A 13,997-nucleotide genomic window follows, 5' to 3' on the forward strand; every position below is an offset into this window, starting at 1 on the left:
GTAAAGACATTACAGCAACTTATCACCAAGATAATACACTATGACCAATACCAGGAATGCAGAGCTGGTTCAATATCAGGAAAACTATTTTCATAATCAGACCAACAGAAATCATATAATTATATCAATAGATGAAAAAAAGGCATTTGAAGATGATATGATAGTATAGTTAGAGAATCCTTTTTTATTTTTAAAATTTTTTAAATCTTTATTTATTTATTTTTTTTATTATAACTTTTTACTGACAGAGCCCATACCTGGGTAATTTTTTTACAACATTATTCCTTGCACTCACTTCTGTTCTGACTTTTCTCCTCCTTCCCTCCACCCCCTCCCCTAGATGGCAGCAGTCCTATACAAGTTAAATATGTCACAGTGTATCCTAGATACAATATATGTGTGCAGAACCGAACAGTTCTCTTGTTGCACAGGGAGAATTGGATTCAGAAGGTATAAATAACCCAGGAAGAAAAACAAAAATGCAAGCTGTTTACATTCATTTCCCAGTGTTCTTTCTTTGGGTGTAGCTGCTTCTGTCCATCCTTGATCAATTGAAACTGAGTTAGATCTTCTCTTTGTCAAAGAAATCTACTTCCATCAGAATACATCCTCATACAGTGTCGTTGTTGAAGTGTATAATGATCACCTGGTTCTGTTCATTTCACTTAGCATCAGTTCATGTAAGTCTCTAGAGCCAGGACTTTCTGAAATCATCCTGCTGGTCATTTCTTACCAAACAATAATATTATATAACATTCATATACCACAATTTATTCAGCCATTCTCCAATTTTTTTTTATTTTTTTATTTAATGATTACTTTATAATGACAACATTATTCCTTGCACTCGTTTCTTTTCTGATTTTTTTTTTCCCTCTCCCTCCCTCCACCCCCTCCCCTAGATGGCAAGCAGTCCTTTATATGTTGGATATGTTGCAGTATATCCTAGATACAATATATGTTTGCAGAACCGAACAGTTCTCTTGTTGCATAGGGAGAACTGGATTCAGAAGGTATAAATAACCCGGGAAGAAAAACTAAAATGCAGATAGTTCACATTTGTTTCCCAGTGTTCTTTCTTTGGGTGTAGCTGCTTATGTCCGTCATTTATCAATTGAAACTTAGTTAGGTCTCTTTGTCAAAGAAATCCACTTCCATCAAAATATGTCCTCATACAATAGCGTTGTCGAAGTGTATAATGATCTCCTGGTTCTGCTCATTTCACTTAGCATCAGTTCATGTAAGTCTCACCAGTCCTCTCTGTATTCATCCTGCTGGTCATTTCTTACAGAACAATAATATTCCATAACATTCATATACCACAATTTACTCAGCCATTCTCCAATTGATGGGCATCCATTCATTTTCCAGCTTCTAGCCACTACAAACAGGGCTGCTACAAACATTTTGGCACATACAGGTCCCTTTCCCTTCTTTAGTATCTCTTTGGGGTATAAGCCCAGTAGAAACACTGCTGGATCAAAGGGTATGCACAGTTTGATAACTTTTTGAGCATAGTTCCAAATTACTCTCCAGAATGGCTGGATGTGTTCACAATTCCACCAACAATGTATCAGTGTCCCTGTTTTCCCCCATCCCCTCCAACATTCCACTTTACCTTTCCCTGTCACTCTAGCCAATCTGACAGGTGTGTAGTGGTATCTCAGAGTTGTCTTAATTTGCATTTCTCTGATTAATAATGACTTGGAGCATATTTTCATATGGCTAGAAATAGTTTCAATTTCTTCATCTGAGAATTATCTGTTCATATCCTTTGACCATTTATCAATTGGAGAATGGCTTGATTTCTTATTAGAGTCAATTCTCTATATATTTTGGAAATGAGGTCTTTATCAGAACCTTTGGCTGTAAAAGTGTTTTCCCCAGTTTATTGTCTCCCTTCTAATCTTGTCTGCATTAGTTTTGTTTGTACAAAAACTTTTCAATTTGATATAATCGAAATTTTCTATTTTGTAGTCAGTAGTGATCTCTAGTTCATCTTTGGTCATAAATTCCTCCCTCTTCCACAGGTCTGAGAGGTAAACTATCCTATGCTCTTCCAATTTATTTATAATCTCATTCTTTATGCCTATGTCATGAACCCATTTTGACCTTATCTTGGTGTATGGTGTTAAGTGCGGGTCAATGCCTAGTTTCTGCCATACTAATTTCCAATTTTCCCAGCAATTTTTGTCAAATAATGCAGAAAATCCTTTTTTTAAATGCTTTTTTTTCTCTTTTGATCTGATTTTCTTGTTCAGCATGATGCATGTAGAAATATGTTTAGAAGGAATTGCACATGTTTAACCTATATTAGATTACTTGATGTCTAGAGGAGATGTTGGAGGAAAGAGAGGAAGAAAAATGTTATAAAGCAGTAATCATCAAAATAATTTGTTATTCTCTAAGAAATAGAGTAATGGATCAATGGAATATGTTATATTCACAAGACACTATTAATAGTCAACGACTATAGAAATTTAGTGTTTGATAAATCCAAAGACTCCAGCTTCTGGAATAAGAACTCATGATTTGACAAAAATCTCAATCTGAGAAGTATGAAATGGTAGCTCAGAGTTGTCTTAATTTGTATTTCTTTAATCAATAATAATTTAGAGCATTTTTTCATCTGATTTGAAATAGTTTTAATTTCTTCATATGAAAATTATCTGTTCATATCCTTTGACCATTTATCAATTAGAGAATCTTTTGTATTCTTATAAATTTGAGTCAATTCTCTATATGTTTTAGAAATGAGGCCTTACCACACATCTCTCACATTGGCTAAGATAACAGAAAAAGATAATGACGAATGTTAGAGGGGTTGTGAGAAAACTGGGACACTGATACATTGTTGGTGGAGTTGCAAACGAATCCAACCATTCTGAAGAGTAATTTGGAACTATGCCCCAAAGACTATAGTTATAAGTTATAAGTTATGGTATATGAATGTTATGGAATATTATTATTCTAAAAGAAACGATCAACAGGATGATTTCTGAGAGGTCTAGAGAGAATTACATGAACTGATGAAATGAGCAGAACCAAGAAAACATTCTATACAAGCAACAACAAGATTATACGATGCTCAATTCTGAGGGACTTGGATCTTTTCAGCAATGAAGTGATTCAAGGCAATCCCAATAGATATGTGATGGAGAGAGCCAACTGCATCCAGAAAAAGAATTATGGGGACTTAATGTAGATCACAACATAGCATTTTCATCTTTTGTTGTTGTTTGCTTGCTTGTTTTTTCTTTCACATTTTTTTCTCTTTGGTCTGTTTTTTTTGGTGCAGCATGATAAATGTGGAAATATGGAATTGGATGTGTTTAACTTATATTGGATTATTTGCTGTCCAGGGCAAGGGGAAGATGGGGAAGGAAGGAGAAAAATTTGGAACACATGGTTTTGCAAGGATGAATGTTGAAAATTATCTTTACATATATTGTAAAAAATAAAAAGATGTTATAATAAAAAAGAAGAAAAGGATTATTCAAAGAGAGAAAGAGTCACAAAGAGAGAGACAGAGAGAGAGAGACAGAGACAGATAATAAACTTTGGCTTCCTATTGTGAACACTAAAACCCCAAAATGATATAGACCAGATCTTCTTAACCAACAAGAACTGACTGGTTACTGATTGAGGTTAGTGATTGTAAGAGAATTTGCTGTCTACGTGCAGCCAAGACATCAATTAGATTAGAACAAAGATAAAAAACGTCACATGGAAAGGATAAAGATGAGAGGAAAGATATTTCCAGCTATTTTTATGGTTCCAATCTGACCTATTCAAATTGACACTAAAAAGTGGGAAAGGGAAAAAAGCAAATATTAATCTCGGTTATTATCATTTCCTTTAGATGTTTTAATTATGTAAAGAAGTCACCGCAGAGAAGAGTCCAAGAAGGGCATGAAAGCCAAAGAAAATACTGGTTTAGATTATAAACTCATTTTTCAAAAATTTTACTTTAATAGTGTTTTATTTTTCCAATTACAGGTAAAGATAGTTTTAAACTTTCATTTTGGTAAGATTTTGAGTTCTAACACTTTTTTTCTCCTTCACTTCCTTACCTCTCCCCTTTCTATGTGAGCAAGCAATCTGATGTAGTAGGTTATACATAAACATTCATTTTTAAACAAATTTCCATAGGTGTCATGTTGAGAAAGAAAAATCAGAACAAAAGGGAAAACCACAAGAAAAGAAAAAAAAAAGTGAAAATAGTATGCTTTGATCTGCATTCAGTCTCCATAGTTCTCTCTCTGGATGCAAGATGTATAAACTCATTTATAAGACATTACTAGGAAGGAAAATGACATGCGATTATTTATTCAATAAACACTTATTAAGTGCCTATTATATGTCAGGCCTTGTGATAAGCATGATAAGAAATAAGTAAAAGAGAAAGGCACTGGAATTAAGAGGAGTTAGACATTATTGCTTCATAAAAAGCAAAAAGCAATAGAAGTAATAAGAAATCTAATGAAAGTTTGGAATAATACTCACAGGCATTTATGGATGAAAATGGTACGAACACATCTAATAGAAAACAGAAGAGGTGTAACAGAGTTTTGATAATGACCTATTTCTGTCATCAATGACAATAGAACCATTATATTTGTACTCTTAACACCTCAGTGCTGGCTTTGTTCTATGAGAAAGGAGAAATGGTGCTTGAGTTAATGAAGACATGAAGAATGTCTAGACAGGACCAAGTACACGGGTGCTAGAAGCATTGAGGGAACATTTTATAAGATATCTTAGAAAGAAAAAAATGCTTTAAAAATGAGGGAAAGAACATTTAATAACATGATTATCCCTAAAATGCAACTGAAAAGTCATGGATAACTACTTGCTCCTATTTCTGTTTTCTTAGCTTTAAAAAACAAACAAAACCAAACCCCTTTTATGGGAATGATCTATGAATGTATTAAAGGAATTTTTGACGAATATGTGAGAATGGAACTTAGATTTTTTTTCAGATAACTTTTTACAGCAGCTCCCATTTTCAGTTACATTAATTGGCTAAAATTGTAAGAGAATGCTGAATCCTCTTATTTATTACTGTTTACCAAAAAAGGACTATGACCCTAAAGAACATATCTAGTTTCTTTGCCAATGCAGAATTTCTCACACATATGCTAAGATCATGCTAGATTCCTTAGGAAAGTACCACAAAATTAACTGTGTTTTTTGTTTTAACAGTTTGTGTTAAACTGTTTGAGAACCCCTTGATTTTTAATGTTAAACAGATAGCAACTTGGTGAGCCAATGTAAAGCAAGGGATTTGGAATCAAGATAACCTTAGTTTGAACTGGGCTCTAGATAACTAGCTGTGCAACCCTGGGTAAATCTCTTAAACTCTGCCTCAGTAAATTAGGAATAATAATACACCTACTTCATTACTAGCACTTTGGGACCCTTAAAACACTATAAATGTTAGCTATTAAGTGAGATAACCCACAGAGAGACTTGTCCAAACTGTTTGTCTTTTTCACAGAGAATCTCCTATGTAGAGATAAACTTGAAGGTTGAGCCATAAACTTTACAGTGAAGTTCTCCGGATGCTCTTTGTGATGTTGCATTGATGGTTTCAAGGTTTGGGTAGAATACATCAAAATCTTTTTGATACATTAAAAAAATCTAACATGATATACGAGGTTCCACCTCCATGGATAACCCATCTCTACCCCCCTCACCTCACTGGCAATGGTTCCTAGATCACTGTATTGTCATTTTCTCCATTTGATTTATAAAATGATCACAGTCGACTGGATAAGTACAGGGCTTCGAGCTGGCTGATGAGTTGGTACCCTAGGACAATATCTGAGACAGTTGCTAGAGAGTGGTAATAAGCTGTATTCAGAACTGAGTAGGAGGAAGGGCAAAGACATGTTCACATTGGGAAAACTGTTCAGAATTTTTTTTTTTTTTTTAACAGGTCCAAGCTGCTCCCTGACACAAATTCCCATATGTTTAATCTAGAAAGGGTGAAATTTTACCCTGGCTTGAGTGCGCAAAATAATAACAACAATAGCAAAACAACAAAATCCCAGGATACTTCTTGTTGCTAGCAGAGACACATAATCAGAATTTGGGAAGACAATGATTTTTATATGTTTATTTGTTTATGTTTATGTTGTTACTGAATTTTACTTACTTGCAAATCAAGGAAAATTTGATGAATAAAGTGGCTTTTATTACCCCTATCCACTACACAGTCTGTGCAATGTCCACAAAAATGGTTTGGGGAAATTTAGGATGACCTATCAGGGATTAAATGGGAGTAAAGGGAATTTTCTGGCCCTATCTGCTTGGTGTCTGAGCTATGGACTTTGAATCAGCCCAAGACACTGGCAGTCAAAAGAACAGACTTAATCTTAACCCACTGACACTCTGGTTGGCTTTGGCTCACAGTCTTTTCCGTTGACTGAGGGGCTATTAGTCTGTTTTTGCCAGAGAATGGTTTTATAGTCACTGAGTTAAGTTAGCAAATGAGAGTCTGAGTGCCCAGCAGATGGCCCTGGAGAGCTGAAACCTAAAAGATGGGAGCCAAGAGAAATTCAGCAGAAAAGATAAGTTCTGGAGAGATAACATACTCAGCAGAGAGTAGAAACAAAGTACTCAGTTGAGAACAATATATTGACATCATCTTAGGTCATCTGTAACCCTGAAGGACTGGACCTGTGTGTTGCCCTCACTACATGATTTCTTTTAATTAAAAGCTTTTTATTTTCAAAACATGCATAGTTAATTTTCAACATTCACTCTTGCAAAAAGCTTGTGTTCCACATTTTTTCCCTCCTTTCCCCCAACTCCCTCCCCTAGACAGCAAGTAATCCAATATATGTTAAACATGTACAATTCTTTTATACATATATAATGGTGCATAAGAAAAATCAGACCAAAAAGGAAAAAAATGAGAAAGAAAACAAAATGCAAACAACAACAAAAAGAGTGAAAATGTTATGTTGTGATCCACACTCAGTTTCCAATCCTCTCTCTGGGTGCAGATGGCTCTCTTCATTACAAGTCTATTGGAGTTGGCCTTAAACACTTCATTGTTGAAAAGATCCATGTCCATCAGAATTGATCATTGTATAACCTTTTTATTTTCAAAACATATGCATGGACAATTTTCAGCAAAACCTTGCAAAACCTTGTGTTCCTAATTTTTCCCTCCTTCCCCCACCCATTCCCTCCCCTAGATCTAATATATGTTAAAAATGTGCAATTCTTCTATATATATTTTCACAATTATCATGCACAAGAAAAATCAGATCAAAAATGAAAAAAATGAGAAATAAAATAAAAAGCAAGCAAACAACCACAAAAAGAGTGAGAATGCTATGTTGTGATCCACACTCAGTTCTCACAGTCTGGGTGCAGATGGCTCTCTTCATCACAAGATCATTGGAATTGGCCTGAATCATCTCATGCTTGAAAAGAGCCACGTCCATCAGAATTGATCATCATATAATCTTGCAGTTACTGTGTACAACGATCTCCTGGTTCTGCTCACTTCACTCAGCATCAGTTCATGTGAGTCTCTCCAGGCCTCTCTGAAATCATCTTGCAGAACAATACTATCCTATAACATTCCTATACCATAACTTATCCAGCCATTCCACAGCTGACGGGCATCCACTGGGTTTCCAGTTTCTTGCTACTACAAAAAGGGCCGCCACAAACATTTTTGCACAGCCACATGATTTCTATACGTATCTCTGGTGTAACTTCTCTGTTGGCACTTCTTTTGGACTTAGCATTTCTACTGTGCCGTTGGCACTAGGAATCTCCCCACCTAACTTTTCAGTTTTCTATTGTGAGCTTCTTCCCTCATTATATAGTAAGCTTCTAGAAGGCAGGGAAAACCTTTTTTCATGTTTGTATCCCCACCTCTTAGCACTGTACCTGCAACATAATAGGTGCTTACTGTTTATTAACCATTGGCTGACTCTCACCTGCATTCCTGGTATGTGTTTATTCACCCAAGTTTCACGGATACATTCCCTCTATACCAACCCTTCACTAACAGGCCCAGCCCCATTTGGTCATTAGCTCCTGATTGAGTGTAAATAGCAGTCATTTCTGCTTTGGCCAGAAACCCCGAGGGTCTTCCCCTTCCAGATCCATTCATTTATTTATTCAGATATTTTTGGTAAAAGCTCTCAGTTGATACTCAGCCTTAATCACTGAATGTGTGCAGCCTCAAAGTGAGACCTGTTGAAGACCTTACAAAGGCAACGGTCTCCCATTTCATGAAGTTGTCCTGATCTCCTTCTGGCCCCTGGACCCAGGTGGCTCTGGAGGGGAAAGGGAGGCAGGTGACCTTGCCCAGCCCTCCCTCCCTTAAATGCAATTTACTTGCATACTATGGCACGGCCTCTGAGACATCCTGGTCCTCTTGGTTGTCAAGTTCCCATCACCTGTCCCCTAGATCATAGCAGCAGCTTCTGATTGCTCTCTCTACTTTAAGTTTCTTCTCTCCAAAGCAGTCAACGCACAGCTACCAAAATAATTTTCATAAAGCCCAGTCTATGTCACTGCCCTACTCAATAAGACCAAATTATACCCTATTGTCCTGAGGATAAATTATAAGCTCCTCTGTTTGACAGCTCTGCCCTTCCTTTTTATATGTTACCACCTTTCATGTACGTGGTGGGCCAGTCAGACTGGTCTTCTTGTGCTCCCCATAAAGGATATTGCACGTCTGCTTGTCTCTTGCCTTTGTTGGCAGTTCTCCATGATAGGGAGGGCTGTCTCCTTGCATTAGCCTCTTGGGATTCCTTCTTTCTTTCAAGACTCAGCTGAGGTCCCTCAGCAAGAGGGACCATGTTCTATGTGGTCCCTCTTGACCATCATTTCCAACTTGTAGAGCCCATCTTACCAAAACTGCCAGATTTTGTATATGTTCCCTATTTATTTATGTAAATATCATCTCCCTTGATGGAAAAATAGCACTCTACAGCACCAAGTAGACAGAGTAGGCAATTTACAAATACACTTGCTTGTGTGTTGTTTGATATCTGTTCTGAACATGTTTGTTCCATCATCCTACCTGCTCTTGCTATTTGTGTTCTTCCCCATTGGCAAAGGTACACATATGACAGAGGATACTCTATGTGTGCAAAGGGAAATTTTTTTTCTCATCACTTATTTGTTAAGTTGTTTGATTAAATATCCTCTATTCAAACAATAGCGTGTTTGTTTATTTAAGACTCAGTTAACTAGTATATCCTGACTGGTAAAAAGTAAACCTATTAGTGGGACTTATGAGCTATATTTTTTTTTCTAGTTTGTTACATTTTTTTCATTGTTATAGAATATTTTGTATTATACATTTTTGACATTCATTTAAAAAATTTTTGAGTCTAAATTATTTTCCTCCTTTTAACCCCTCTCATACACACTGAGAAGGTAAGGAATATGACACCATTATATCCAGGAAATCATCCCAAATGTATTTCCATATTAGCTATGTTGCAAAAAATCAAAAAAGCCAGAAAAATAAAGGTATAAATTTATAGTGAGTTATTATAGTTTTGAGTGGAAGCAGATAGGTGGCTCAGTGGATAAAGCACTAGTCCTGGATTCTAGTCCCCTCTCAGACACTCACAAATTGTGTGACCCTGGGCAAATTGCTTAATCTCTGTTTACCTTAACCAATTGAAGAAGGAAATAGCAAACCATTATCTTTGATAAGAAAACTCCCATAGATAATATTGGTGTGCTATGTTCCACAAAGTGTACACACAAATGAACAACTTTATAACAACATAATTTCGAGCAGGTATTAGTCCACAAAGAACATAATCCTTGGTGAAGATTTTCTGCAGTTCATTTGTTTTAGTTTTAAAAAGGAAATTGCTTATTTTTACATGCCATAAAAATAGTCAAGTGCACAAAGCTATCTGACAAAAAGCTCACAATCATAAACACCAGGTAAGGTTAGTTAGCAGCCAGCCAATCCTTGCTTTCTGCAGTCCATTTTTGGGGTAGGAAAGAAGAAAGGAAGGAAAGAAAGAAAAAGAAAGAGAAGAAGGAAGAGAGGGAGGGAGGAAGGAAAGAGGGAGGGAGGAAGGAAGGAAGGAAAGAAAAAGAAAAAAAGGAGGAATTGAGGAAGGAAAATTTTATTAGATATGAATCCTGTTTTTTTTTTTTTTTTTTTTTTTAGATTGATAAAAAGAGGTTTATTATGGGGTTTGGAAATAAGGTTAAAATATAGTTAAGGAAATAGGTAAAGGTAGAGATAAGAAGGGCACCGGACACAGTTCCAGCGGACAGAGGATCCTAGGACGCCAGGCGTAAGGCTGCCATGTTTGGGACCTTTGCAAAGAGGGGGTCCCAGCTTGGCTCTTTTAAAATGGGAGATTTAGCTAGAGGGGCCTATGGGTGTAGTCCCAAATTGGCTCAGATCCGGGTGGGGCTGGGATAGATCTGGATCTTCCATTGGAATTCAAAGGGACCAGGATTTGTAAATCAAAAGGTCCTGGATAGATAATGCATCAACTAGGTGGGGTTGGGAATCAGAAAGGAATCTTAAAGGGACCACACCCGCCTCATTCCCCCCTCAAGCAGTTGAAATTTAAATTCATTTAAGAAAAAAGATTTGGGGCAAAGTCTCTTATTGAGGCAGAATGGAAGATTTTCTCCTTCAAGGATTTTCCGAATTCAGGGGTCCCCTCTTCATTCCCCCTTCAAGCAGTCACCTCCAAATTAATGTGGGAAAAGGGGCAACGATCTCCTCTAACTGCTTCGAGCTGGCAAGGGTCGTAGAGAGTTGGGGTTCATGCCAGGCGGTGAGGCATGAGTGTGGGGTTTGGGGATGGCAGCAGGGCATCTAAGGGGTGTTTGTCCTGGTCATTCGTTCCCAGTCAGTTGTCCCATGTTCTCCAGGCTGAAGGTCAGTTGAGAATCCAAAGTTTGAAGCCTAGAGAAAACAGGTACTAGTCCTGTTTTCTAGGATCTCACACCCTAACGAGACCACACATAGGGAAGGTTTCAGCTACAAGCCAGATGGAACAGTCCTATGGCCTTTAGGATACAATCGAAAAACAGATGGTACCTCCTCTTTAACATAATTTTTAAAAAAATATCATTTTCTATTATAAAATCACATCACTCTCTGATGCTGAATCACTTGATAGTGCCAAGCATTTTGGTGGCAAGAATCTGGATTTCTGACTAAGGATTCTGGAGCACGCACAAAAACGGTTGCCAGACCGAGCCCCCCTGGAGGCTCATGCCCCCAACATCATCCTGGACTGGTGACTGTGGGGAAGGTGCTACAAGCGGGATGAAGTCTCCAGGCTGCTCCTCTCCCAGGGCTCTTGCGTTTACCTCACCAGCAAGAGCATTCGGTCAGGAGTTGGTGTTGGTGGGGGCCAGGAAGGCCGGCTCCTTTTCCACAATGAAAGCTCCCCTCAGTGATGGCTACAGGGCCTGGGCTGGAAGCAAGGCTATGGTCTGGGCGGGAGGGAGGGGTGAAGAGGGTGGGGGTGGGTAATTGCTGCCATCAAGGCTCTCGAGTTCAAGGTCCAGGTTAACGTCCCCCGCCACCTCCCTTGGGGTCTGAAGAACAACGATGGTGATTTAGAGGGAAAGGATGAGAGGTGGATAGAAAGGGACCAGAAGATGGGATTTAAACTAAGTCTTGAAGAAGCAAGAACTTTCTAAACATGAGGGCGAGCCAAACAAAAAGCACAAACAGAAAAGGGAGTGTCCTGGGAAAGGAACAGCCAGGACCCAAATGTACTGATCTCGGAGTATGTGGGAGAAGTAAAAAAGGAGCAGGCTATGAAGGGTTTTCAGTATCAAACTGGAGAATTTCTACTTGTTTCTTTAAGTATTAGGAAATCATTGTGGTTTACTGACTAGTGGGGAGCACCATGGTCAGACTTTGCTTTAGGAATATCTCTGGCATTGGAGTGAAGGGAGAGAGAGGTGAGACTGGGGGCAGGAGACCCACAAGCAGGTTGATGGGATGGTCCAGGTGGACCACCTGCATCAGGTGGTGAGTGTAGAAAAGACTTTTGTGAAGGGAAAATCTGGGAGAGAGTAGTCAGGAAAACTCAGAGAGGGGACAGTCTCTTGGGGAAGAGGGTGGTCAACAGTGTTAAATGCAACCAAGAGCTTGAGAAAGTTGGGGATGCTGACCAAAACGGTCAGATTGGGCAATTAAGAAACCACCAGCAATGTGGGGGAAGACGTTATATCTAAAGCCAGATCCAAAAGTAAGAATAAACAAGCACAGGTAGCTCCTTGTGGTCCTGGAGTCAAGAAGGGCAGAGTTCAGATCCAGCCTTTGATACTTTATTAGCTGTGTGACCTTGGAAAAGTTGTTTCACCTCTGGTTCACCTCAGTTTCCTCAGCCATAAAATGCATAATAATAACAGCACCTACCTTGGAGTATTGTTGTGAGGATTAAATATTTGTAAATCACTTGGCACAGTGTCAGTCACATAGCATGATATTTTTTTTCCTTTTCCCTTTGCTGGATCATCCATAGCAGGGCCTCTGACTGCAGGCTCTGTCCTGGGCCTTTTTCCTTTAACTAAACTGTCTCCATACTGTCACCAAAACTCCTCAGCTCCTGTGAGTTTAGTCATCTCTCTGTAGATCTATATATCCAGCCCAAGTTTCTCCTCTAAATTTCAATCCTATATTACCAACTGCCAATTAGACATTTCAAATCAGATATCCGAGGACATCTCAAACTCAACATGATCAAAATAGAACTCATATTTCTTCCTCACAAATCTTCCTCTTTTTCCAAACTTCCCTATTTCTTCTTTTTTTATTTTAATAGTATTTTTTTTCTGATTACATGTAAAGACAAATTTTAACATTCATTTAAAAAAATTTGGGGGGTTCAAAATTTTCTCCCTCTTCCCTCACAATACTCCTTCCTAAGATGGAAAGCAATCTGATACAGGTTATATATGTGTAGCAATGTAAATATATTTCCATATTAGTCATGTTGTGAAAGAAGAAACAGAACCAAAAAAAAAACTATTAGAAATATAGGAAGTGAAAATAGTAAAGCTTCAATTTATATTCAGTTCTTTCTCTGGAGAGAATAGTATTTTTTCATCATGAATCCTTTGGAATCATCTTGGATCACTGTATTGCTGAGAAGAGCCAAGTTATTCACAGTTGATCATTGTTCAAGTGATTTTGAGCAAATAAGTTATTTTGTCTATTATAAATACCCACATTAACTATAAAGGACATATGAAAAAAGTTATTTCTATCCAGAGAAAGAACTGATAAATAGAAGTATGTCTAGAATAATTTTACATACATTTATGTATATATGTTTATGTATATATATGTACTTTTTATTTTTTTACTAGGTAATTGGGGTTAAATGACTTGCCCAGGGTCATGCTAGTAATAGTATCTGGGGCTGGATTTGAACTCAGGCCCTCTTGATTTCAGAGTTAGTGCTCCACCCACTGTACCATCTAGCTGCTCCTTGTGTGTACTTTTTTTGTGATTAGTGGTAGCCATCTCTGGAGTGAGAGGAAGGAGGGAAGAAAAAAAGAGACATTTATTTATATGACAATTTTGTCAGCTATTTAAAGGAACAGCAAGTTGTACATAGTAGATTTGCAGTTTCATGTAACAATCATCTTTTTATTATATTACTTTATGGAAATTGTTTTATTCCATAAATTAAAAGTAAACTAAAATAAATTAAGAGTCTAACGGTGTACAATGTTCTCTTAGTGAAAAGGACCCACATGTGCAAAAATGTTTGTAGCAGCCCTTTTTGTGATAACAAAGAATTGGAAAATGAGTAGATGCCCATCAATTGGGGAATAGCTGAGCAAGTACTATATGCAGGTATTATAATATTGTTCTATAAAAAATGATGAACAAGCTGATTTTAGAAAGGTCTGAAAATAATTCTATGAATCGATGCTGAATGAAACAAGCAGAACTAGGAAAATGTTGTACACACAATAACAGCAACCATGTTATACAAGAG

General features: G+C 37.5%; 1 long non-coding RNA gene across 1 annotated transcript in view; it reads left to right on the forward strand.

The window, feature by feature from the left end:
- Positions 1 to 280: 280 nt before the first annotated feature.
- LOC127545111 (uncharacterized) overlaps positions 281 to 13,997 on the forward strand; it is a 72,345-nt gene continuing 58,628 nt past the window's right edge. The window contains exon 1 of the long non-coding RNA XR_007949596.1: positions 281 to 1,129. This is a non-coding gene — a long non-coding RNA (uncharacterized LOC127545111). The remainder of the gene's footprint in view (positions 1,130 to 13,997) is intronic.

The sequence above is a fragment of the Antechinus flavipes genome, chromosome 1, assembly GCF_016432865.1.
Source record: "Antechinus flavipes isolate AdamAnt ecotype Samford, QLD, Australia chromosome 1, AdamAnt_v2, whole genome shotgun sequence".
Taxonomy (NCBI): Eukaryota; Metazoa; Chordata; class Mammalia; order Dasyuromorphia; family Dasyuridae; genus Antechinus; species Antechinus flavipes.